The 23,943-nt window shown below is 41.5% G+C and overlaps 1 protein-coding gene across 8 annotated transcripts in view; it reads left to right on the top strand.

Annotated features, from left to right (window-relative positions):
- The window catches only part of LHFPL2 (LHFPL tetraspan subfamily member 2), a 151,656-nt gene that overhangs the window by 54,556 nt on the left and 73,157 nt on the right, over positions 1-23,943 (top strand). For 7 of the 8 annotated variants that reach the window (XM_012462110.3, XM_012462107.3, XM_064376070.1 and 4 more), the window contains one exon: positions 22,141-22,199. The gene's annotated coding sequence lies outside the window, so the exon portion shown is untranslated. Of the gene's footprint in view, positions 1-19,790; positions 19,886-22,140; positions 22,200-23,943 lie in introns of all 8 variants that reach the window. The other variant, XM_064376072.1, reaches the window with a different exon arrangement.

Here is a 23,943-nt window from a genome sequence, read left to right as displayed (position 1 = left end):
TTGCCACAAGGATGAGAAGTGAATCAGGCGTCCCTGATGCAGACACTGTGCCTGCTTCCCGGGAAAGGGACTCATTGTGAGCAGCAGCTGGCATCTCCTTTCATCCCCCTGTGAATGTCAGCACCTGGTAGTGTCCTGGAAATGCTGTGTAGTGACTGCTTCCAACCAGAAACAGAGATTATGCGCAAATCGCCAAAACCAGGCATGGGAACACCTGTTGGCTTTTGTTTTTAATAGTGAAAAATATGCAAAACATAAAACATACATTGTAAGTGTACAGTTCAGTAATATTGAGTGCCTTCACACTGTTGGCCAGCCATCACCACTGTCTCCACAACTCTTTTATCTTGCAGAACTCAAACTCTATACCCAGGAAATAATAACTCCCATTCTGAATCTTTTTTAACATTCTGAAAGAACAACCTGGATGGCCAGGAATAATTCAGCTGAGTGTGTGTGTGTGTGTGTGTGTGTGTGTGTGTGTGTGTGTGTTTGTACCTGAATGTTTCACTAAGTTGAAGAGTAATCAGGCAGAAATTCATGTAGATGGAAGTGGAAGTGAAGAAAGCAGAAGATGCTCAAGAAGGGCCAGTCTGGTACATAATCGTGAAACTTTGGTGGAGAGAAGAGGAAAAAGCACCCTCTCCCTGTACCAGGCAAAGAATTTACACAGTTTACACTGAGAACTAGAAACCACACAGGAGGCAAACCCAAATTAGCTCTGACTTTTTGTTACTATTAGAGTGTTTTCTAGAGGAAAGAATTCAGTAGAATTTGCTGTGGATCTTCAGAGGCTTCCTCTGAAATCTGAAGCATCCTATACTCCTTCGAGGGAGGTGCTCTCTGTCCTTCCTGAGAATGCCTTGCAATGTCTGAGTACTTCTGGAGTCTTCCAGAATTTTCTGGCTGGAATTCTTTTGCCATGCATTTGACTTCTTTTTGACCCCTCACTGTAGGTCCATGTTGCTTGTTAAAAGACTATTGTACTGCCTGCTAATTGAAGACTGTGTGTCCTTCACCGCTATGAAGAGACCATCAAATGAAATGAGTTGAAGGGAACCATGTCTTTCAGACACTTTCCAGGTAGAGCAGATAGTGCACCCTTCACAGCCCTTCTGTGCCAGCTCAGTCTCCAGGAATCAGCTCTCAGACCTGTCAACCACGTGGTCATGACAGTTGTGTGTGCCCAGAAAGAACTATAAGAAAACTTGGTGATTATACATGTTGTCCCTTATTTATGTTTTCCTATCCGTGTTCTAAATGTGACTTGTGTTTACCCTTGCTGCCTCAGCTAGCAAACTTCCTTTCTGTTTCTGCAGCCCCCATGGCACTAGGTCTCCTGACTTCTCCTCTCCTCCTTTCCCGTGTATAAGAGTTGATTTTAACAAAGTTAAGTATTCCACAAGAATGTCTTATTTATTTATTTATTTTTGAGATGGAGTCTTGCTCTGTCACCAGGCTAGAGTGCAGTGGCGTGATCTCAGCTTACTGCAACCTCCACCTCCTGGGTTCAAGCGATTCTCCTGCCTCAGCCTCCCGAGTAGCTGGGACTACAGGCACCTGCCACCACGCCTGGCTAATTTTTGTATTTTTTAGTAGAGATGAGGTTTTACTATGTTGGCCAGGATGGTCTCGATCTCTTGACCTCGTGATCTGCCCGCCTCAGCCTCCCAAAGTGCTGGGATTACAGGCATGAGCCACTGAGCTGGGCCTGTCTTATTTAATAATTGTCAGAAAGAAAGTATTCCATAAAGGCAGGAGGGTAGAGATGACAATGTCAAGGATTACAGGACACAAAGGATTGCAAACATTTTCTCGGAGTTGGCCTCCGGATTTGCTTTGAATTTTATGTTATCCTCTCTTCCGACCCCTGCCTTGCTTTTCCCAGATGATTTCGTTGAAAAGCAGTGACAAATTTTGACTTGTCTTTTCTCTTAGAGTCTTACCAGATAGTTTATTCTCAGATGTGAACATTTTAGTAAGCCTTTTGTGTAGTGACTCATCAATTTGATGAGGAAAATGTCCTAATAAAGATAAAGAAACTGTAAACGATTTCATAAGCTGCAAAGGGAAGAATGTTGCAGGGCATTTTAGGTCAACGGCTTCCCCCCTTCTTTGAATTTCATTTGTTGTTTGGTCATGGGAACAAACATACTGGTCATTGGGAGTTAGGCCCTCGTCTTCGTTTTTCTCTGTGAACTTACACGTGCATACCAAGTCATGAGCGTTTTACTTCCTGGGGGAGTTTCTTTCTGTATAGATAGGGACATGCCTGAGGAGATTTTACAGATTTCCCTCTTCCACCACAAATTAGTGCATGCATTGTGTCACTAGGTTAAATATTTGGCAGAAAATTAGAACTATTTGGCTGAGACATATTTGGCTAACTTTTACTGGTACACAGTTTGATTATCTCAGAAATGTCACAAACCCCTAGGTATAAAAGGGCAAAGATACCTAAATAGAATCGGAGGCTTGTGAGAGAATGGGAAACATTCTTAGCTATAAACCTGTGGTAACAAAAGGCATGATCTGCATTATCCATTTCTAGAACATCTTCTAGAGAGGTGTTACGACTTTACACTGTTCTACATTATTTTGGTAAGACCAAATGTTTCAGCATGGATGATATAATTGTTTCTAGATTTTGTATGACTATTTAGTGAAATATAAATTTATTCTGGGTAAAAGCCTCTTTGTAACAAGAGTACATTGACTTTTATTAAATCCAAGAGTAAACATTGTAGATGTTTCAAAAAATAAATTGCCCACAATTTTAAACTTACATTTTAAGGGAGAATTGTATACCTCCATGATTCTTTTCAGGAGGAAGACCCAGTTCTAAACTGGGGGGAAAAAAATTGAATAACATCCCACCACACTAACTTTGATAGAAACTTATAGTATTTATTAGTTGTTTAAAAAAAGATGGGAAATCACAAGGAAAAATCATTTTAGTATAGTTAGAGAAAATCAAGAGGCAAGACAAAGTGACTTTAAAGTTCTAGGTACAGTATAAAGAACTCAGTTTTGTTTTGCTTATGTAATCAGCTACTGCTTGTATCTCAGTTTGTGTCTGCTCTCTTGCCAGGTACTTGTCAAGGTAGAAACGTAATGATCTAAAGGTAGCTTTTCATTACAACATACCTCTAACACCGTTGCCCATTTTTGTTACTGTTGTTCCTGGCTAGGTCTTCCTGGACCAAAAGGGATGAAAAAGAGCTGTCATAAGGAACTAGCTCTAGTAGAGCCATTTGCGTGAAAGCTTGGGTGTTTGTATAATGATACAAGAACATTTCGTAGCAGGCAAGTTAAGTATCATAATGATGTAAATATATTTTAGTTATATGTATGTTTAATTACATAGACTAATGAAATGCCATTTACAAGAGGTGGCCTTACATGGGACACAGGTCCTATTCTGAGATGACAGCCTGCAGGGTCTAGGTTTAATTTGCAGCACCTTTTAACTTGTAATAATTGTTAAATGAACCAGTCCTTGGTGCATGAGGGACTATGTGGATGGCTACCATTCGTGCATTTATTCAGTTAACCGTATAGTGTCCTGCTCTGGGCTGGGCATCAGGTGGGGCCTTGGGCATAAGAGGTGAACCAAACATAGTGCCCATCCTCAGGGAACCAACCCATGATCTGTTGGAGGAGGCAGACGTGAACCAGTGCATATGCTGCTGGGTGGTGAGTGCTGTAGAGAAGTGCAAAGGCTGGCCCTGCAGAAGTCTCTGCTCATCCGTTCACGCGGGTGCAGGTTGAGGAGCGACAGGGAAAGGAGGTCAAGAGTCAGCACCATTTGAACTCTCTTGACAGCTGAAGTCCAAATCTAATGCTGCTTTTTTGCAATGACATTGAATCACGCTTCCTATATAAATTAGATGACTTCTAATTGTTTTAGAAATGCCTTTATTATTCTCCCACTTTGTATCTAAATGGCAGCTGGATGCAATGGAAAGCACAGTCTGGGGTCATCCAGGTCTGACTTTGAATCCTGGCTGCCGCCTGACAGCCACTTGACCTTTCTGAACGTCATGTAAAAAAAGACAATAAAATCTGCCATACATGATTTCTGGCAGGATTGAATGAGATACGTAACCATACATACTAGTCCTCCCCTTTTCTTAGGACACGAAAGCAGAATGGCTTGAAAAATGTAAGTTAATTTTGGAAGGAGACTGATGAAACAAGAACACAGGATTCACTGTGGATAAGGAGGGTAACTAACATGAGGTACCATTTATTGAGCCAGGCATGGTTTTAAATGCTCTTTTTGCACTTACTCATTTATTCCTCACACTAACAGTGTCAGGGACTGTTATTTATCTCCACTTTACAGATGAGGAAATTGAGGCTAGAGAGGTTAAGTAACTTCTGTCAACCCTGCTTGGCTGGCCTCAGAGCTCTTAACTGTCAGCATGGAGTTTTTGAAGAGGATAACAGCAGTAATGATATCTTAGATTTTTACAGAGCATCATCTTTTGAAGAACACTTCTGTGTACCTTGTTACCTTTGTTTCTCATAAGAAAAAATAGGAGATGGCTAGACATTAGATTAGAAAACTAAGGTACCCAGATGGGGGTGTTATTTGCCCAAGGTTACTAAATCAGTATGTGGCCTTGTTGGCACAAGAACTTTTTCCATTTGACTCTTGTGAGTTTTTACAGAATGAAAGATAGAACAGTTCAGGATTTTTTTTTTTTTTTAAAGAAATGATTGCTGTTAAATTTTTAAAAATACGAACTGGGTGCCGTGGTATGCACCTGTATTCCTAACCACTCGGGAGGCTGAGGCAGGAAGATCACTTGAACCCAGGAGTTCCAGGCAATAGTGAGCTATGATTGTGCCACTGCACTCCAGCCTAAGCCACAGAGCAAGATGTTATCTCTTAAACAAATTAAAAAACAATATGGAACAGACACAGGAAGTTAGTATTGTTGCTTATAGTCTCATGTCAGGCTATTGGCCAACTATAATTAGAGAAGACGGATCCAGCTTCTGAGTGACCTAAGTGAAAGAATTGGAAAAGTACCAGTGCATCTATTTTCTGGGCCACTTGGAACCAGGGTACATCCTCATGTCTTCTGGGATTCTGGAACCACTGGAGGGAGGGGCAGGGAATATGAACTGGCCCTGGGACCTCACTTGCCCTTAGCCCAGATTGTTTCCTCCAGAGCCATAAGGCTTCTTTCTGAAGGTGGGCCTTGGAGGCCACAGCCAGAAGGGAGATGGTAAGGATTTGCATGGGCTGTGTGGTGGGGATGATACAGAGGGCCTGGGCCACCTTCAGACCAATGCTAAGCAGCACTTTCTGTAAATTGAAGGCTTAGTGCAATTTTAAAGACAGCAAAAGAGAAAAGAAACCAAGTATGATTTGACTGAAAGCCTCTTAGGATTATGTGGTGTTTTACCCTGTAGCTGGGGATCCAGTTACAGATGCCTATGATTATGGCCTTTGCAAACAATTGTCAGAGAAATTCATAAGATTTCCAAAGGCTGCAGAAGAGCAGATGTGGAATTAAATTTCAAGCACAGTTACCCATAATGGCTTACATGTGAGCACAGAGTATTTAGGATTCAAGCCTAAGTCTCCCACTTTGTCTAGGAGGTGTGGGATGCAGAGTCAGAAGCAGGGATCAGAGATGTCAGCATTTTTCTGGTGGTCTTTTTCTGTTGTATCATTTATTCTTGGCCTACAGATCCTTTAAAGTGGTGAAATTCTTCCAGTATGGTTAGCTTGCAGTGTCTACCATTGTCATCATTTGTCCTATTTAGTAAGAAGACTCTATTCGGTATCTTTGCCAACAAGCATCAACCATGCCAGCAGACTGTGGAAAATGTGAGTCTCTAGGACCAACTTTAATTGACTGTGCAACAGACATTTTAATTTAATATTGCTAGCAAAGTTCAAGGTATTTAGACTTGCCTTCTTTGGTATCTTTTTTTTTTTTTTGCATACAATTCATATGTCAGGGACTTTAGATGACTGACTATAAGAAATACCTTCATTTTATTACAAATAATGAAGGAAATAATGGAAAGGATAGGAGTAATCATAATAATTGAACAGTTGTATGTTACTGGGGAAGCAGCTGCTGAGTTTCTCCACACCTCAAATAAAGAAGTAGCTTACTGAGTTTAAAAATCCTAAGTATTCATTAGACCGAAAAAAGGATTAAAAGGACTATTCCAAGTGTTGGTATATACAGAAAGAATATTCTAGTTTTTGTTGAGTGGAAATGCTCTTTTCTAGAATTTTTCACATAATAATTGCTAGAAAATATACTATATTAATAAACAAAGGACCCTGAGTTGAATAGTGGGACGGAATTTAAGGATTGATTTTTTTTTTTTCCTATAAAAACCCGAAAGTTTTGCTGTTGTTTTATTTTAATGTGGAATCTACTACTTGAATGGGTGGAGCAGGAGTGTGTGCCAGCCTTGCGTAGAATCACCGTCAGGACGCTGAAACCATGCCAAGTGGTTGTGGTCGTTACAGACTCTGCTGCCTGAGAGTGTTGAGGTTTTGTGTGCCTGAGACAAAGGGCAGAGGAAGCTGAGGATAAGGAGTCTGTGGTGTACCAGCTGTGTGATGGCTCATTGCACCTGGGCTTCACTTACTGCATTTATGAAATGAGGACACGACTGTTCCTATATTCTACCCAGTCTTCTGGAAAACCAGATGGAATGGCATTCCTCCGTAAATGAGACAACGTGAGAATCAATTGGGATAACATGAAAGGATGGCAACAATCAGTATGTGTGTCCTGTGTGATCACTGTGAAATCATCTCACTTAATCCTCACAGCTGTCTGGTGAGGTGCATGTTGTTGACGCCCGTGTCTGAGATAAGGAAAAAAGTTCTTTGAGGTTGGAGTCACTTGCTAGAAAGAAGAGGGAGGAAAGTGGACAGTTACCACCCATGGGAGCTGGGCTCTGTGCTAAGCAGTGTCTCGTGATTAGTTCATTACATCTCCAAATGGTGCATGATGAAGCTGCTACTTAAACCCAAGAATTTGAACTCCAGAGTTGGTGCTGTTCCTCATCCTCAGTTCCTTTAGGAAGTTGAACCATGTATTTAAAAACTGACCTTATTACTTCTTCCACATTGAAGTAATAGCTCTGACCTTTCAGGCCACTGGGAGGTAGGACAAGAACGGCTTGTGTTGCTTGTTAGCGGCAGGACCTTGGGTAAGCGCCTTTATGCATCCCATCCCCAACCCCAACCCCAACCCAGTCTCCCCATCTGTAAAATGGGGTTAATAACTTGTCTCATAAAATTGTTGTGCATTTTCCATGAAGACAAATGCCATTAGGTGCCTAGCACAGTGCCTGGCGTATAGCCAGGACTCAGTCAATGCATGATGATGGTGATGATGAGGAGGAGGAGGAGGAGGTTGTTTTAGTGCTCTCAACTAAAACCTTGAGAGCACTAAGAATCTTAGCAGCAATAGAAAATTGTCCTCCTTCCTCTTCTCCTCCTCATCCACCTCTTTCTTCTCCTCCTTCCCCTCCCTCTCCCTTCCAGTATAGGGAAATGGCCAGACTTTAACAATAGCAAAATCACTAAACTTGGGTCACGTTATTGTAGGCCATATAAGGGTTTTTTGCTCTGCTTAAGGGCAATTTTTATCTCTTTCTTTTGCAGTCAGATTCTAAAAGGTGGAGGAAATAAACTGCCCCTTCGTACTGGGTTCAAGTTAATAATCCCTGTTAGACTGAATGTACCTCCCCAGCAAGGCCTGCTTCAACCACAACTTTTGGTGAATAGATGCTTTCTCTGCCACTGGATTGTAACTTCTAGGAGCAGGGAGCAGGACTTGGCTGGCGTCTGTGAGCCTCCACACTCCTCAGCTATGCTGTTGATAGATCACATGGCCATTGTCCTTTGTTACAGGACAGGTAGCTGGGAACAAGCATGCTGCTGAGAACCTAGAGTTAAGGGATGGAGTGGAGTGGAATGGTGTCCTAAACCTTGTCCCTAGATGATTCCTGGAAGACATTTCCCAGAGAAAATTGGCAGAAAAGTCATTCATTTCACCCCTTGATTTCTTGGTACACGTCTCTGGGCAGAGACCCTCTTGAGATAAGAAGCCCCTGAAATACATGTGACCTGACTCTGTGTGTGTGTGTGGGGGGGGTGTGCACGTGCACGTGCATGTGCACACACATGCAAGAGAGAAACAGCCTAAGCCCTTCCTAAATGGGGGTGAATGTGACTGTTTGAAATGGAATTGCCAAAACCTCTGTACCAGAACCTTCCCTCTTGCAAGAGAAGGAAATTATCAACTAAACCCTGATTGTAGTTTCCCAGTTCCAAAACTCCCCAAAGCCTCCCTGCGAGAGAGAGCCTGGACCCAGCCTCATTCAGATTCTTTAATTGGCAGAAAATGGTTCTCACTCCTCCTCTTCCCTGCCCCTGAGGTTATAGTTCTTTCAGCTCCCTCATTGCTTTTGAAAATCCCTTAATACTCCTTTTATTCTTCCTGTGATGAGCATCTTGTTTTTGTCAAAAAGATAATGTGCTGGCATTTCCTATCTTTACATTGATCCTCTAAGCAAGTGAAGTGCAGAGGACCATGCCAGAGAAGGGAACGTAATTAATACCTTTGTGATTCTGTCCAAGTTCCTAAGAAATGATTAGAGCTCAGTTATCCTGGTGTTTGCCAGTTGAGGTCAAGCCAACATCTGTACTTATCTTTCTTTCCCAGAGGGCATGACAAGGAAAGAGAAAGAGAAGAGTTCAAAGAATTAAAAACAGAGTTTTCATTAGGATAACATTTGGGGTCAGGTAAACATCTCTTTTGAGTTTCATTGAAAAATTCCAGGAGGCCAAGGGCAAAAATCTCTGGAAGACTTGTTTCAAGGAGTGTAGCTTAGTGGAAAGTTCACTTTTAACAATTGAAGAAAACTGAATATGATATTGCTTAGGGGAGTCTTTGAAAAAAAAAGGACATCAGAAAAAGAAAATTGTCTTTTTCTCATTTTGAAAGTGTGGAAGGCCTGTAAAAGATTTTCCCCAGTGACTAGGAAATATTTCTTCATTGTATATAAGCTACTCTCCTTCTAGGAGCTGTGGAGTCATTTCTTAAGGTTGTGAGCTTGAGTCTTGAATGGACTCAGCTTGCAGGGAGTGCAGCATGACCATCCATAGTGAGCCAGGCACATGGACCCGTGTACAGCAGATAGCCTGGTTGTTGGTTGTTCACTTTTGTGTTGTTCCACTGGCCAGTTTCAGTGTTCAAATGACACCTTTTATGTGAGTTGAGCTCTTATTTAACTTAAAAAAAAAAAAAGGTTGAGAGAAACAGCCCCCTTTGACTCTGAAGGAAATTAAACCACAAGTCAAGATGCCAATGGGAAATTGTGGAATTTCTGTCCTGGAGATCCTCAGAAGTAGAACATAAAAATTAGGTTGCTTAAGTAAGTGTTACTTAAGGCTGAGCAAGGTGGTCTCTTGCAGTGTTCCAAGTTTATGAAACAACTCATGTTAATATTCATATACCATTAAGGCATCAAGAAAGTCAGTCCTTTGTTACCTTATCCTGTGATTCTTAAAATGTTTTGACTTCCCTGTGCCTGGAAGGCCTGCATCTCTCATTTGCATTGTATGATACAGTTACTTGTGGAATTTAGGAATGAGTGGGAGGGAGGAAGTAAGAGGGGTCATCCTTTTAGAAAACGTTCAGTCTTTTCAGAGGATGGTGCTGAGAGGACACTTGGCATAGACAGAGCTGACTTGACTGAACATATTAACAGAATATAAAAAGAACTGCACTTAGCTTGTAGGTACTTCCTGTAAAGAACTATTGCATTGTCAATGATCACATCTGCTGGCTTTAAAGGATCTATAAAATGCTAAAAGATTGCTTGGTTCAATGTCACTGGAAGCTATGCACTTTAAAAAGAACGGTTGGTACCTATATAACAAACCTGCCTGTGTACCCCTGAATCCAAAATGAAAGTTAAGAAACAAAAAAGATTTTAGACCCATCTGGCTCCAGTAGGAGCTTAGAATGACAAAGAATTTAAAAGTCAAAGAAAAGGTTCTTTGTGGAATGCCAAACCACAGTGAACATACTTCTTGGTGACTTGTTGAATTTCCAGTGTCCCCAGGGCCCTGTCTTCTCCTGCAAATTGCATCCAGTACAGACGCCTACCACATAGTGGCAAACCAGTTTCCCTCCCTCCACTGACCTTAGAGAGACACAGCTCACTGCTCTGGAGCCACCTGTGTGGAGGACTTGTTTTTTTACGAATGGGAGAAATTGAAGGCTGTTAAAGGTGCTCAGCGGACAGGAGAGCAAAAGGTAAAATTGGGAGACTTACCTTTACATATTTATTTACTTTTTCCCAGGTAATTTATGAAAAGTCATTTCTTTCATTCTTTTTTGAGTAAAAATGTATCTTACATATTTTGGCTGGGCTCAGTGGCTCATGCCTGTAAGATTGCACCAGGCCCCTGTGCTCCAGCATGGGTGACAGAGCAAGACCTTGTCTCCATAAGGAAGTTTTACAAATTTAAATTAGGAGATTAAATGTCCTCTGTGACTCTACTTCTTGAAATTGTCCAGTCAGTGCAGGATGAAGACTTTTCCAGAGACCTAGAAGCTAAATTACATTATCTTCCCTTTGTTTTTCTTCTCTTTGTCTTTTATAGTTGTGTGTGTTATTTTCCTGGTCAGGGAAAAATAAAGGAGAGAACTCTTAAGCTATAAAATTTTGTTTTAGGGCTGTTTTCTTTGCTTGTTCCATTTAAAAAAGACACATTCATTAAAATAAAACCTATGTTTTTAGTTCTTTTTCTCTTTTAACATTTTGTAGAGTTAGTTTTGCCATGTGGTGGTTTTCAGGATGGATGTTTATTTATAGTGGAGCCCTTTCTTTCAAATGAAATCTTGTGTTTAACCCGAATATAGGAAACAGATCCAGAGCTGCTGCCCTGGGGGGTTGCCCACAGCCTTCTCCTTGCCACATGGTCCCTGAGGCACATCTGAGCAGCCTGTTCTGTAATATACTGGCCAGAACACAGGATTAGGAGGCAGTGTCTGTTTGGCAGTCCCTTGGTAGCTCTGCCATTTTATGTCTACGGTTTTTTTTTTTTTTTTTTTTTTTTTTTTTTTTGAGAGAGTCTTGCTCTGTTGCCAGGCTGGAGTGCAGTGGCGTGATCTCAGTTCACTGCAACCTCCAACTCCTGGGTTCAAGCGATTCTCCTGCCTCAGCCTCCCAAGTAGCTGGGACTATAGGTATCCGCCACCACGCCTGGCTAATTTTTGTGTTTTTAGTAGAGATGGGGTTTCACCATGTTAGCCAGGCTGGTCTCCTGACCTTGTGATCCACTCACCTCGGCCTCCCAAGGAGCTGGGATTATAGATATGAGCCACTGCACCTGGCCATCTCTGGATTTTTTTTATGAAATGGTGACTTTGGGCCAGAGTCTCTGTGAGATCCTTCCTGCCCTGACAGCCATCAGTTCTGAGTCACACAGAGACACTGAGGTGGTGAGGTGTTTGGTGATGCACAGTGAGGACAGGTCTGGAGAGAGGAAGAATCCCCCTGCTTCAGAATGAATAGCCTTCACTCCATGCAAGCGAAAGCTCAGGAACCAAAACATGCATCTGCAGAATTGCCTCTGAGAACAGTGTTTTCTGAAGGTTTCAGCGAGGCATCTGCAACCCTCTGGCACACAAGAATCTTGTGGGAAAAAGGACTTCAATCAATTGTAGATGGTTGTTTACCACTGATTGTTGTTGAATTTGCTGGTCAGCAGTGGTTTATTTAAAACAGTTTTCCCTTACTAGACAAAATTATGTCCCATCACTTTTTTTGTTGTTAGTTGGGAAATGCATCCGAGACATAGTTCAAGAATCTGCAGCCAATTGACACATTTGGTTAGAGGATGGAGATGGTGAGGCCAGGGTCAGGGTTCAGTTGCTATGTGGGCCAGTTGGCTGGGCTGGGCTGTCTGGCCAGACTGTACTTGTAACCCCGACCAACTGGCTCTCACATGTGTGCCATGGGTCACAGGGAAGGATTAGAAGGCTTGGAAGGATATCCCAACTCAGCCTTTCCTCCTGGGGCCAAGCTGAGCCACCAGGGGGCTGGGCCTGGTATGCGGAGGGCACCCTGCCCACGTCTTTAACAGTTAAAGGGAAATGTGAAATATTCCCCGTGGACCACGGTCTTCACGCCCGCTATTAGCAGGCCTCTTCGGTCTGAAGACAAAACTTCCACCTCTAAGTTAGAACAGACATTATGTAAATAGTGCTTCATAGTTCTTGTCATGAATGTACTCTCCTCCTCTTTGGGAACTGGGGGAAGAGCTGGCATTAAAAGAGAAATTTGCTTCTGTTTTGGATATTTGCTTCTATTGGATTTGGTTATAATTTGTTTCCTATAAAAAATAGGAAAGACAAGTAGTTTAAAGTAAACGATCTTAGGCACTTTTGATGAGAAAAGTGTTCATTTCTATTACACAAAATTCAAACATTACAGAATCCTAAAACTTACACACTTCTTAATCTCTGCACTAACCTACCCCCATGGTAGCCATCATCAAGATAGTCTTAAATCAATTTTAAAATGAACACAAAAATTAGAATTTTAAAACTTGTGATTTTTTCCCCCCCAAGAATTAACTGACTTCAGGGCAGTGGCTTCCAAAGTGTTTGTTTCAACAGTGAGTGCTTTCTTCTAACTGTTAAGTCAAATTCTAATATAGGGGGAAAAGATAAAAGCAGAGACAGGCTGGTTATAGCTGTGGAGGCGCTCCGCTCACTTCCTCCTCTGCTCTCAGCAGCGAAACCTAAGGGTCCCTCTGTTGAGAGACTCCCTCTGCAGCGATACCTCCAACAGGCCCTTCCCTGCTGCTTCAGTGGTTAAGTGTGTTGGCCTCAGCTTCCCTGACCAACTCTTCTAAGTGGGACAGCCATAGTTCTTTTCCTGCCATTCACTTGGAGTGGTTATTTTTAGTTAAGCTATAGTTAGTTGCAAACTTAAAGGCTAACCACCTAAGCCAACCAGTATTTTTTTTTCTGTCTTATAATTGGACCTTTCCATTTAACTCACCCTTTGAATTTAGCTCACATGCCACATTTTTCACTACTATATCTGTGCCAAGAAGTTTTTTCCTCGTGGATTGGGTTTAAGGCTGTCACGATAGTGCTTGCACCCACCATGGAAGACAATTCATGCTCATGGATCTTGTAGAAATGAGTGCTTTCCTCTTAGGTCCCATTCCAGGAAATTGAGTTCCTGCCTGTTTTATCTTCCCCACAAGATAATAGGAAGCAATGCAGTGTTATTTCACACTATAGGTCTTGGGTCCTCAAGCTTCCTTGGGACCCAAGCTGCACAGCAGGACCAGGCCAGTGAGCATTATGGCGTGAGCTCCACCTCCTGTCAGATCAGCAGTAGCGTTAGATTCTCATAGGAGTGCAAACTGTAGTTACCTGTGTGTGGGAGGGATCTAGGTTGCTTGCTCCTTATGAGAATCAAATGCCTGATAATATGAGGTGGAACAGTTTCATCCTGAAACCCACTGGCTGTAGAAAAATTGTCTTCCAGGAAACAGGTCCCTGGTACAAAAAGGTTGGGGACTGCTGCCGTAGATACTGCAGGAGTATCTATTAAACTCCGAACAACTCTTGAGTAACTCTGAGCCCTACTAAAGAAAAACACAGCCTGGTGTAAATGTTCAGTTTTTAGGTCCCTGCTGTGTCCAAATGCTTGTCATTTGGCACCAAAAGTGGTCTCAGTCTTACAAAGTGCTCATATATTTAGTTAGCATATATTATATATTGCATACTTTGTAGAATATTTGGCTGAACCTTGAAGAGACAGCTCAGATATTTCATAGGCACTAACTCCTTTAATACATATATTCCTATGAGGTAGATGCTAGTTTTTCTTTTTACTATGTAGTAGCCAGCTCTTTCCTTACTTACTTGACATGCTTTTCTGGGGGTAATCTCACTCTTAACCCATGACTTCAGTCACCTCCTATATGCTGGCAATTTTCCAAACTATATTGCCTGTGCTACTGGAACCCCCCACTACCTGGTTGCCCAGCTAGGTAGTTCAAACCTCAAAAGCTTCAACAGAGCAAAATTTCCTCCCTCTCTTGTCTGATCTCCTTTTCCCCAGGATTTCCTCTTTTGTTGAAGACATTATCATCCGCCCACGCATGTATTCATCAACCAATATTTACTGAAAGAATGCATTCTTTCTCAGGCACAATTCCTGGTGTTAGGGATCTGTATATCACAGACCAAAACTGATTAAAGGCCTTGCCTTAAGGGAGCTTACATCCTAGTGGGTAGACAACTAACTTAAAAAATAAGATCTATTGCTGTACTTACCTATCTTGACATTTCTGTCTCTATGTATCTACCGTATCCATCCACATGGGTGGATGTCAGATAGTGGTAAGAGCTGTGGACAGGCAGTGCCGGAGGCATAGAGGAATGTCTTGCACGTTTAGCAAGGGTGGTCAGGGAAGGAGGTAACGTTTGAATGGAGATTTGAATGAGGCAAGGGACAAGTATGAATATCTGTGATTTTGGGATGCCTGCCTCACCTTCTGTTAGTCTTTTCCAGTCAAGGACTGTTATGGTCATTTTTGGATATCACCCCAAGCCACAGTTTGTAAACAAGAGCTATGAAATGTGTGGATGGACTTGAAACAGGGAGTCAGACAAGTGAATAATTAGTATGGCGGGTGTGACCTCTACCACTCTGAGCCTTGAGAGCTCAGAGAAGGGCCGCATAGAGAGGGCAGAGGAGAGGGTGGGTTAAGAGAAGGCTGTGTGGAAGATGACACTGAAGTTGGGTCTTGAGCAGAACTTCACGCATGGCGTTGGGGAGGATATAGAGGCAAAATAGTTACAGAGGCAGATGCCCCGGGCCTCAAATCTGAGGTTTTCAGAGTGCAGCATGGAATTCAGGGTCAACACAGGCCAAAAAAGGAGGGGAGCACAACACTATCACCTGTGATAGGGAGTGTACAGCAAACTTCAGGACAAATGAGCTGGGGCGGGTGTGTTTCAAGACGACAGTTTCCATTTACCTGATTTTGAGTGCTGCCTTTGGAAAAGGAAAGATGGGAGAAAGAACGTAGGCTTTTCCACCTTTTTTTTTAGGCGGAGTCTCGCTCTGTCGCCAGGCTGGAGTGCAGTGGTGCGATCTCAGCTTACTACAACCTCCACCTCACGGGTTCACACGATTCTCCTGCCTCAGCCTCCCAAGTAGCTGGGACTAAAGGCACGCATCACCACGCCCAGCTAGTTTTTGTATTTTTAGTAGAGATGGGATTTTACCATGTTGGCCAGGATAGTCTTGATCTCTTGACCTCGTGATCCGCCCGCCCCAGCCTCCCAAAGTGCTGGGATTACAGGCATGAGCCACTGCACCTGGCTAGCTTTTCCAGCTTCTCTTCCCACATGCCTCAATGAGAGTGTTCCTTCCCTGCATCTCCCTTGCTATGTGTCTTTACTTCTAGTTTTAATCTTGGCATCTGCTTTTCAGAAACATTGGTCTGTTATTACTTAAAGTTTATGCCTAGATTTGGAATGCAGACCCCTAAGAACTGTCAAGCACAGAAAGTGCTTGTCGGCATGTACGGCCCAAGTTATTCACTGCGGCCACCTGTTTGCCTGGCCTTTTCCCCAAGTATGCTACACTCACCTGTCTGCCTGTAATGCTCGGCTCTTAAATAACCTATCCTGGAACAAGTAGTTGGGGTATTTGATGAGGTTTGCACATTGCTCGTACTCAACACTATTCACGGTAGTTTCTGTCTTGCAAAATGATCACATATACACATACACACACATATATATTTTTTCAAGGTTAAAGCAAGACAGTTGAGTAATTGTCATCTGGAGGAGTGTTTCTGAGAATTGCCTGTACACACTTGCTCCCCCGTCACTCTCCTTCATCACTAATATTCCAGGGCTAGTCTACAATAGAAGGAATTCACAGAGGTGGGTCCAGACACTGGTGTCTTAGAAACGCGCCCACTGGAGGACCCCCGCCTTGGACAGCGTCACTGCTACCCTGTGCTCTGTTGCTGCCTGCGATTCCTCTTTGCCCCCTGTGCTTGTTTCTCAGACTGGAATTCTTGCTATCATGTTTGTCTGATGATTTTCTCTACTCTCATTAACCCAGAATTTCTTTCTTCTACATAACCTGACTTTTCTAACTAGTATCTGTAGGGAAGGTGCATAGTGCAGTGATCTTTTTGTTTATTCAGTGAGCATTCATGAATTGTCTATGCCATGCATTGTGTTGAGTGCAAGAGATGTTGAGAGGAGTAAGCTAGAATGAGTTTTGTTCCCAAGGATCTCGTTGTCCTGTAGATTTATAACTAAATGTTGGGGAAGAGGTAAGCATTATGTGAATGAACACGGTCCCAGCTGTGTGGGAATAGCAGTAGCAGTGTTTTGATGTGCAAACCTGGCATGTTAAAAAGCAGCATAAATGACTTGGGGTTGGCAATTATAGGCTATTCTTTTGTGCCCAGATATTTAAAAATGTACTCTCTACCAGCTTCATGTTGATGGGATGTTTGAATCAAGGAGGTTCTGCTTTCTTAAGCGAAGAATGAAGTTTTCCTGATTAGCAACGTTTGGCATATAGTCCGTGAGGTCTTTGGAAACTTGAACCTCAGTCTTTCACCACTGTTGGTTGAGTGGCAGGGCCGGCGTTGTTGGGGTTCAAGTTCCCAGCGTCTCACATGCATTTAACACAGTCCAGCCTTTGGCAACTTGCCAGTCTCTGTGCTTGGTAGACGGTTCATGAAACTTGACACTCATGTCTTTCCTTGAAAATCTTGCAAGGTTCAGCAATCCTTCCGTGGCTGACCCAGTTCTGTTAAACTCCTGTTGTCAGACACAAGTATGAGGTTGTCCTGGACCTGTTGTCAGAGAATGCATTTCAGACTTCTAAAAAAAACTTAACTACCAGCCTAGTTTTGGAGCAACGATTAATGCTTTGGCGGCAGAAATGGGGAATGCTCTTTGTGATGCTGCCACAGACTCTCCTTAACTTGTGGACAGACTTCGCCAAGCATTTGTTGTATCAGTAGAGCACAGTAAACTAGGATTTGGACAATTATTCCTTTAGTTGACTCATGTAAATAGAGCCTTAGAGAGTGTGTCTGCTGAAAATATAATGAGCTCTTCCTAGTCAGGTAGAAGGGATGGTTTTATGAGAGTAGCAGAGCTCTTACTGTATTTTGCTTTTAGCTAATGTTGCTTTGGCATTCACCTCCATGCTTCAAGTCTTTGGGGCCCCTTCTTGCCCCTGTCCTTAATATGGGGAGACCATACTTAATAAGTATGATGGTTGCAGGCATCTTACATTGGTTATTGCAGTATTGCCTAGCTGGAAATACACTGGCCTGCCTGGGGAGTCAGAAGTCCTAGATTGGAGCCCATATTCTAGCACTTATTAATTGTGTGATTTAGCTTAAGTTGCTTAAATTCCTGGTTTATAAAATGGGGATAATAAAGATGTCTCTCCCCACCCACACTCCGGCCCCCTTTTACTAATAGTGCCTATAAATGAGAAAATGGAATTGCAGAGTGTCCTGTGACCTACAGTGCTCCGCCATGAAGCTCCCATTCTTGCCGTGGATGGGCATAGACCTCAGGTCTCAGGGAAGGACTGGGAGAGGACAGTTGCTGAGACTTTCCTCCTCTGTGGCCTCTGTGATTGTGACCTGCTGTTTCTTAACCCACCCCAGAGGCAGCCTGGACCACCTCGGGGCAACTCTGTTTATTACAAAGTTCTTTCTTCTTTCAGCCGAAATATATCCCTGTCATTTCCAAGGTAATTTTCACTCCTTGGTTCTGGTTTTACAGAGTAACATGAAACAACTGAAATCAGTACATTTCAAGTCTTAGAAATCTGTAACTGAGAAAGGGGTCTTACAACTCTGCTTCCTGTTTTTGGCAATTCAATTCAATAAATAAGTACTGGTGCCCATCACGTGGGGGCTGTGTTTGCTGTGCGGCACTCAAGGCAGCTATTGTTTCTCCTGACATCCGGAAGTGGAACAGAAGGGCATGCAGCCCAAATTGAGATGAATGAGAAGTAAAAACTTTTTAACTCTTTAATGTGCAAAAACACGGTAGTTTTAATTTTATTTAGAATGTTTGTTGGAGTAAACAGTGCCTACTTTGATTGGACTATAGGTGACTAAGCAGACTAATAATATACAAATATGCAGATAAAGACCAATATTTATATCAACCCATGTGTTTAACAACCAGTAAGTGAAAAAAAACCCAGATGTGCATTTAGGAAAATGGAAAAAAGGTGACCTGGCAGCGTGAGAATACCTTTGTATGTGCTCTGATTGATGTTCTTGTTGCCAGCAGAACCCATGGGAGGATCCTGAAGTGTCTTCTCAGTGATTAGAGGGACCACACTCTTTTTTTTTTTTTTTTTTCCTGAGATGAAGTCTCGCTCTGTCGCCCAGGCTAGAGTGCAATGGCATGATCTTGGCTCACTGCAACCTCTGCCTCCTGGGTTTAAGCAATTCTCTTGTCTCAGCTGGTCGAGTAGCTGGGATTACAATCATGTGCCACCATGCCCGGCTAATTTTTTTGTATTTTTTTAGAGAAAGGATTTGACCATGTTGGCCAGGCTGGTCTCAAACTCCTGACCTCAAGTGATCCACCCACCTCGGCCTTCCAAAGTGCTGGCATTACAGGCATGAGCCACAAGCGACCGTGCCTGACCTGGGACCACACTCTTTATACTGAGTGTTACACATTGATTTATAGAATCTAAGACAAAAATGAACAAATGACAAAGCAGTATGGTCTTAGCATTAGGTACCTCGGGTTCTCTTGACCCTTGTTACTGACTAGCTGTGTGCCTCTGAGGAAGCCAGCTCTTATTCCTCAGGAATTCGTTTGCCTCATTGTTAAAAATGAGGCCAAAATTTTCTCTCCTGCTTGCATTATATAGGTGTTAGGATAAAATGTGATCATGTGTATGGATTTGAATATTAACACCACTGCTTGCAAGCCATGTAACTTTTCTAAGTTACGTAAGCATCTTTCTGCCTCTTCCTTGTCGTTAAAATGGGATAATACTAGTAGCTGCTTCAGGGGTTTTGTGAAAGTAAATGAGTTAATTCCCAAAAATTGTTTTTCAGAAACATTGGTCTCTTACTACTTCATAAACTTTAATAACAGACAAATCTTTCTAAAAAACAGATGCCAAGATTAGAGCTAGAAATAAAGATACTGTTCTAATACATAGAACAGTGCCTGACAGTCCTAATACATTAACTTTTTGGGTGAACTTTTGAAGGCTCTGTGAGTTAGTATATTTTTAGTATACTGTATTATTTGAAATAGTATATTTTTTAAAAAATGAAAATCACACCTGTAAACTAACCAAACCCAGAACAGAATTGGCATATTTTATCTTCCTGATTACTTTGGTGGTTTCACAAGATACTATTTGTTTGTCAAAAAAGCTTAACCGTGATACTGAGAACCTATTCCTAAATACCTTTTATCTTCAGAGCTTTGGGTCAAATTAATTTATTCTAGAATTGCTTTTTACTGTCAGTGTAAATTTGAAAGCTTTAGGTGGGAACTTGGTTACAACTCTGCCATCTCTGTTGCTGTTAGGGCCTCGACTGTCTTAACTGTCCAGAGCTTTGCTTGGTTATATGTTAAAAAAAGAGATTTTAAAAAATGTTATCTTTGAATTTTGAACAATACTAACATTGAAGTGACTCATTTTTTGTACTCATTTAGCTTTTAGAAATAAGGAAATGTTGATCAAGAACTCCATTTATAACAGACTCATTCATAATAATCCTAGAGGCATATTTCACAGAAGCCATTTCCAGGTAAAAATACTGATCATGACTTTCCCTAAAAGGTAACATAAAATTGTGGGAAATGTTTAGAATTTAGCTAGTAATTAAGTAACAAAGAACTACCTTTAAAAAGTCATAGTTTCCTTAACTGTTATAACAAAGGAACTTATGAATTCAGAATTCTTTTGTATATTTTTAATAAAGTGAAACCCAATGACTGTTGTCCAGTATCTTCTAGTTTTTTACTAAACTAAAATGATGTATTTAGTTGGAGGAGCCTTTGTGCCACCATTGGCTTTTCAACCTCAGGTATACTTTGGATTAACACTGGGGCTGCTGATATTAAGCTACTTATCTGCCCTTTACTGTGGAAATTCATAGCTTGATAACTACAGATTTTGATTGTCAGCCCATGGCTATATTTGACATTTTGATTATAGAAAATAAGCATGTGGACTTCTTGTTTTCCTATTTCAGTAAAATTGAGACTGTTGAACGTCTTCTGTTTAATTCACCTGATGGGGAATTAAACATATTTATTCTCCCCAATTGCATTTTTAATATCTCATGAACTCAAAATGCTTTTTTTCTAATTATTTACTCATATACAATGTTACCTTGTAGTCCTAAATAACATAAGCCTAATCATTTTTAAGTGAAGAAATTACTTTTAAATGTACAAAAAGAAAAACCCAATTGGCTAGTTCTCTGCTAGCCAATTTCAAATTTGCATTAAGGGATATGAGGTTTCTGTCTGGGGAGGTGTGTATAGACTTTGTAGAGTGGAAGAGATTCTTTTAAGAGCAAGACCATATGATAGGAGGAAAAAGGCATGTTTGGAAACCCTGGATCCTGTGATATTGAGGAAGGTTCTCTACTTCTTTTAACATCAGTTTCCCCATCTGTTAATGGGTATCTTTGTCTAGAAAGGTTGTAATATGTTCCTATAACAATCCCAGGTGCATAATAAATTTTCAACAAATGGTAACTGTGACATTTTATGTTAGAAATTTTTTCCATTTATGTTTCATATTTCAAAGCAATGCTGAAGAGATATTTGAGGATTCTCTGTTTTGTGAATCTATTAGTAGGCTTATAATTTTCTTTTTTTTAGCCTGTGAATTACAAATTTTTTTATTCCACTTAAAGTTCTGGGGTACATGTGCAGATTGTGCAGGTTTGTTGCATAGGTATACACATGCCATGGTGGTTTACTGCCTCCATTCCCCCGTCACCTACATTAGGTATTTCTCCTAATGTTATCCCTCCCCAGTCCCCCTGTCCCCTGCTATCCCTCCCCTAGCCTCCCTACCCCACAGCAGGCCCCTACATGTGATGTTCCTCTCCCTGTGTCCATATGTTCTCATTGTTCACCACCCACTTATGAGTGAGAACGTGGTGTTTGGTTTTCTGTTCTTGTGTCAGTTTGCTGAGAATGATAGTTTCCAGCTTCATCCATGTCCCTGCAAAGGACATAAACTCATCCTTTTTTATGACTGCATAATATTCCATGGTGTATATGTGCCACATTTTCTTTATCCAGTCTCTCATTGATGGGGATTTGGGTTGGTTCCAAGTCTTTGCTATTGTGACCAGTGCCGCAATAAACATACATGGGTGTGTGTCTTTTATAGTAGGCTTGTAATTTTCTAAAGGTTACCTAAAGACTTTGAGACCACCAGCAGGAACCCTTGATTTCTGAATAAACTATTAAATAAGTTCTTACTTTTCAACTTTTCTTTTTACTATGTTAGAGTTTTTCTAAAAATGGCCATTTTCCACTTTCCCAGTCCTGACATCTTTTTAAATTTAGCTTTAAAACATTAACAGTGTAACTGAAAAGGATGTAAAGTGCTGCTAGGATAGTTTCCTCAGTCACAGTTTTATATTTTATCTCTTAATTTGTTTCTGGATTTTTGAGCCTTTTACGGTCATTCATAAAGTGTCCTCCAGGACACAAGTTGTATTTTTAAGTTGGTCCCCTCGTGAGGGGAAAGGAAAGGATGTAATTAGGTGCATGTTCACAGGCTGCACATTCTCCCCTGGCCTTTTACTTTTTCTGGTTCATCAGTGGTTTGGACCCTGTGCTCGTGCATCCGTGTTCCTGAGGAGGAGTGGCTATGTTCCAGTGCAAGTTGAGCAGTGTGCTGCCTGGGGACCAGTATTTGAAACATCACATATTTTAATAAGATAAAAAATTGCATGCTATGTCTTCTTTGTGTGTGTGTGTGTGCGCACCTGTGTGTCTATGTGTTTAAATCTCTTTGTTCAATTTGTTTCTCCAGGTGGCATTTTTCTGAAGTTGTTCATTAAGACTTCCCAGCATTTCTACAGTTATAAATAGGTAAGTGAATGAAATCACATGACCTTATTGTTGGTGATTGTTTGGGAACACTTTTCCAGTGAATGGCAACTTCTTGAAAAAGATGCAGTGTTTCAAACTTTTGAACCCTGTGTGGTAAGCACTAATTGTTTTAAGGCGAGAAGGTCACTTGGATGAGCATACATAAATGTTATAAACAACCCTGTGAAGTTTCATAAATGGTATTGAATTTAATACTGTAATTTCCACACTTCAATTCTGACATGCTTTATTTGTCACCATTTATACCCAAGTTTCAGAGCTCTTTATAGTGAGCATAGCTGATTTTAAGTTGTCTTTCCTTTTGAGCCAATCTGTAGACCAGTTCAGCATTTTTACCGTTTCTCTTAGACAGAGAAAGTAGAGATAGCTGATTAAAATTACCTAATTTTATTACTCAGTAATAGCTCATATGAAAGGATTGTGGGAATGAAAGTTGAAAACAGTTGACTGATAGGTGATTTATGATTAATTCTACAGGTTCTAATTTATAAAGGTCAGTTTTTGAAATATTACTGATGATAATAGAGGTTGAGTAATCTTCTACAATACACATTTAAGAAAATCAAGGCAGCAGATAGTCAAATAATTGTCCCAAAAGACTTTGATCCAGCCCTGCTTCTCCCAAGGGAGAGGCCTGTTCAGCCAGGTCCTCGAGGGTCTTGTTACAAACTGGAGGTTCCGCTCAGCCAAAAGAAGCCAGCTCAAGGTATTAATTTGGAACTGACTGACACACATTTCAGGAAGTTCTGCCACGTGGAGAGAATTTGCACACAGCATTTTCACAGACACCATCTCATTTGCAGAAAGGTTTTTTTAGATTACAGATTCTAGGAAAGGAAAAATTGCTCTTATGTTATGAAATGAACTATTATTGACTCCTCAAATGTTGTTCTAACAACTGCTATTGCTTAGGTTAGGAAGCTTGGGTTTTTTTGTTGCTAAATGAGAACTGTAAATCCTTGTGAGTTATGAAATTATTTGAGCAGAATTCCTTCTCACGGGAAAGCCAGGGCTGACCTGAGACAGTTGGTATCCTGAGCAGGCTAATCATTGGCACCTTATTAAACTGGTAATCTTTTTTTTTTTTTGAGGCGGAGTCTGGCTCTGTCACCCAGGCTGAAGTGCAGTAGCACAATCTCGGCTCACTGCAACCTCTGTCTCCTGGGTTCAAGTGATTCTCCTGCTTCAGCCTCCCGAGTAGAGTAGCTGGGACTATAGGCAATGCCCAGCTAGTTTTTGTATTTTTAGTAGAGATGAGGTTTCACCATGTTGGCCAGGCTGGTCTTGAACTCCTGACCTCAAGTGATCTGCCCACCTTGGCCTCCCAAAGTGCTGGGATTCCAGGCCTGAGCCACCACGCCCAGCCCAAACTGATAATCTTTATCTACTCCATATTTATTTAGTGGAGGTGGGAGAAACTGATTTTTTTATTAATAAAGGTTATTAATAATAATATACACCTTTCCCTGTATGTTGAAATTAAGGAACTTATTACATGTGATTTTCTGGACCAGTTGCTCATAAACCTGTTTAAAATTTGGCCAATAATAATACTGCCATATGCTGTTCAGATCCAAAATTTCAGATGCTTGTCAGCTAGGTGATGTTGGGGTTCGTCATGAGGGCTAATTTTTGCTCACGTAGTTCTGCAACTGCAGATATTCTCATTGGAGGCAGGCCTGTGCTGGGGACGGGTGTTTATTTCTACTCCCAGGCACTGTCT

This window comes from Aotus nancymaae, unplaced genomic scaffold (assembly GCF_030222135.1).
Source record: "Aotus nancymaae isolate 86718 unplaced genomic scaffold, 86718_ANA_hifiasm-v0.15.2.pri h1tg000014l, whole genome shotgun sequence".
Classification (NCBI taxonomy): Eukaryota; Metazoa; Chordata; class Mammalia; order Primates; family Aotidae; genus Aotus; species Aotus nancymaae.
This window is presented reverse-complemented; position numbering and strand designations above follow the sequence as displayed.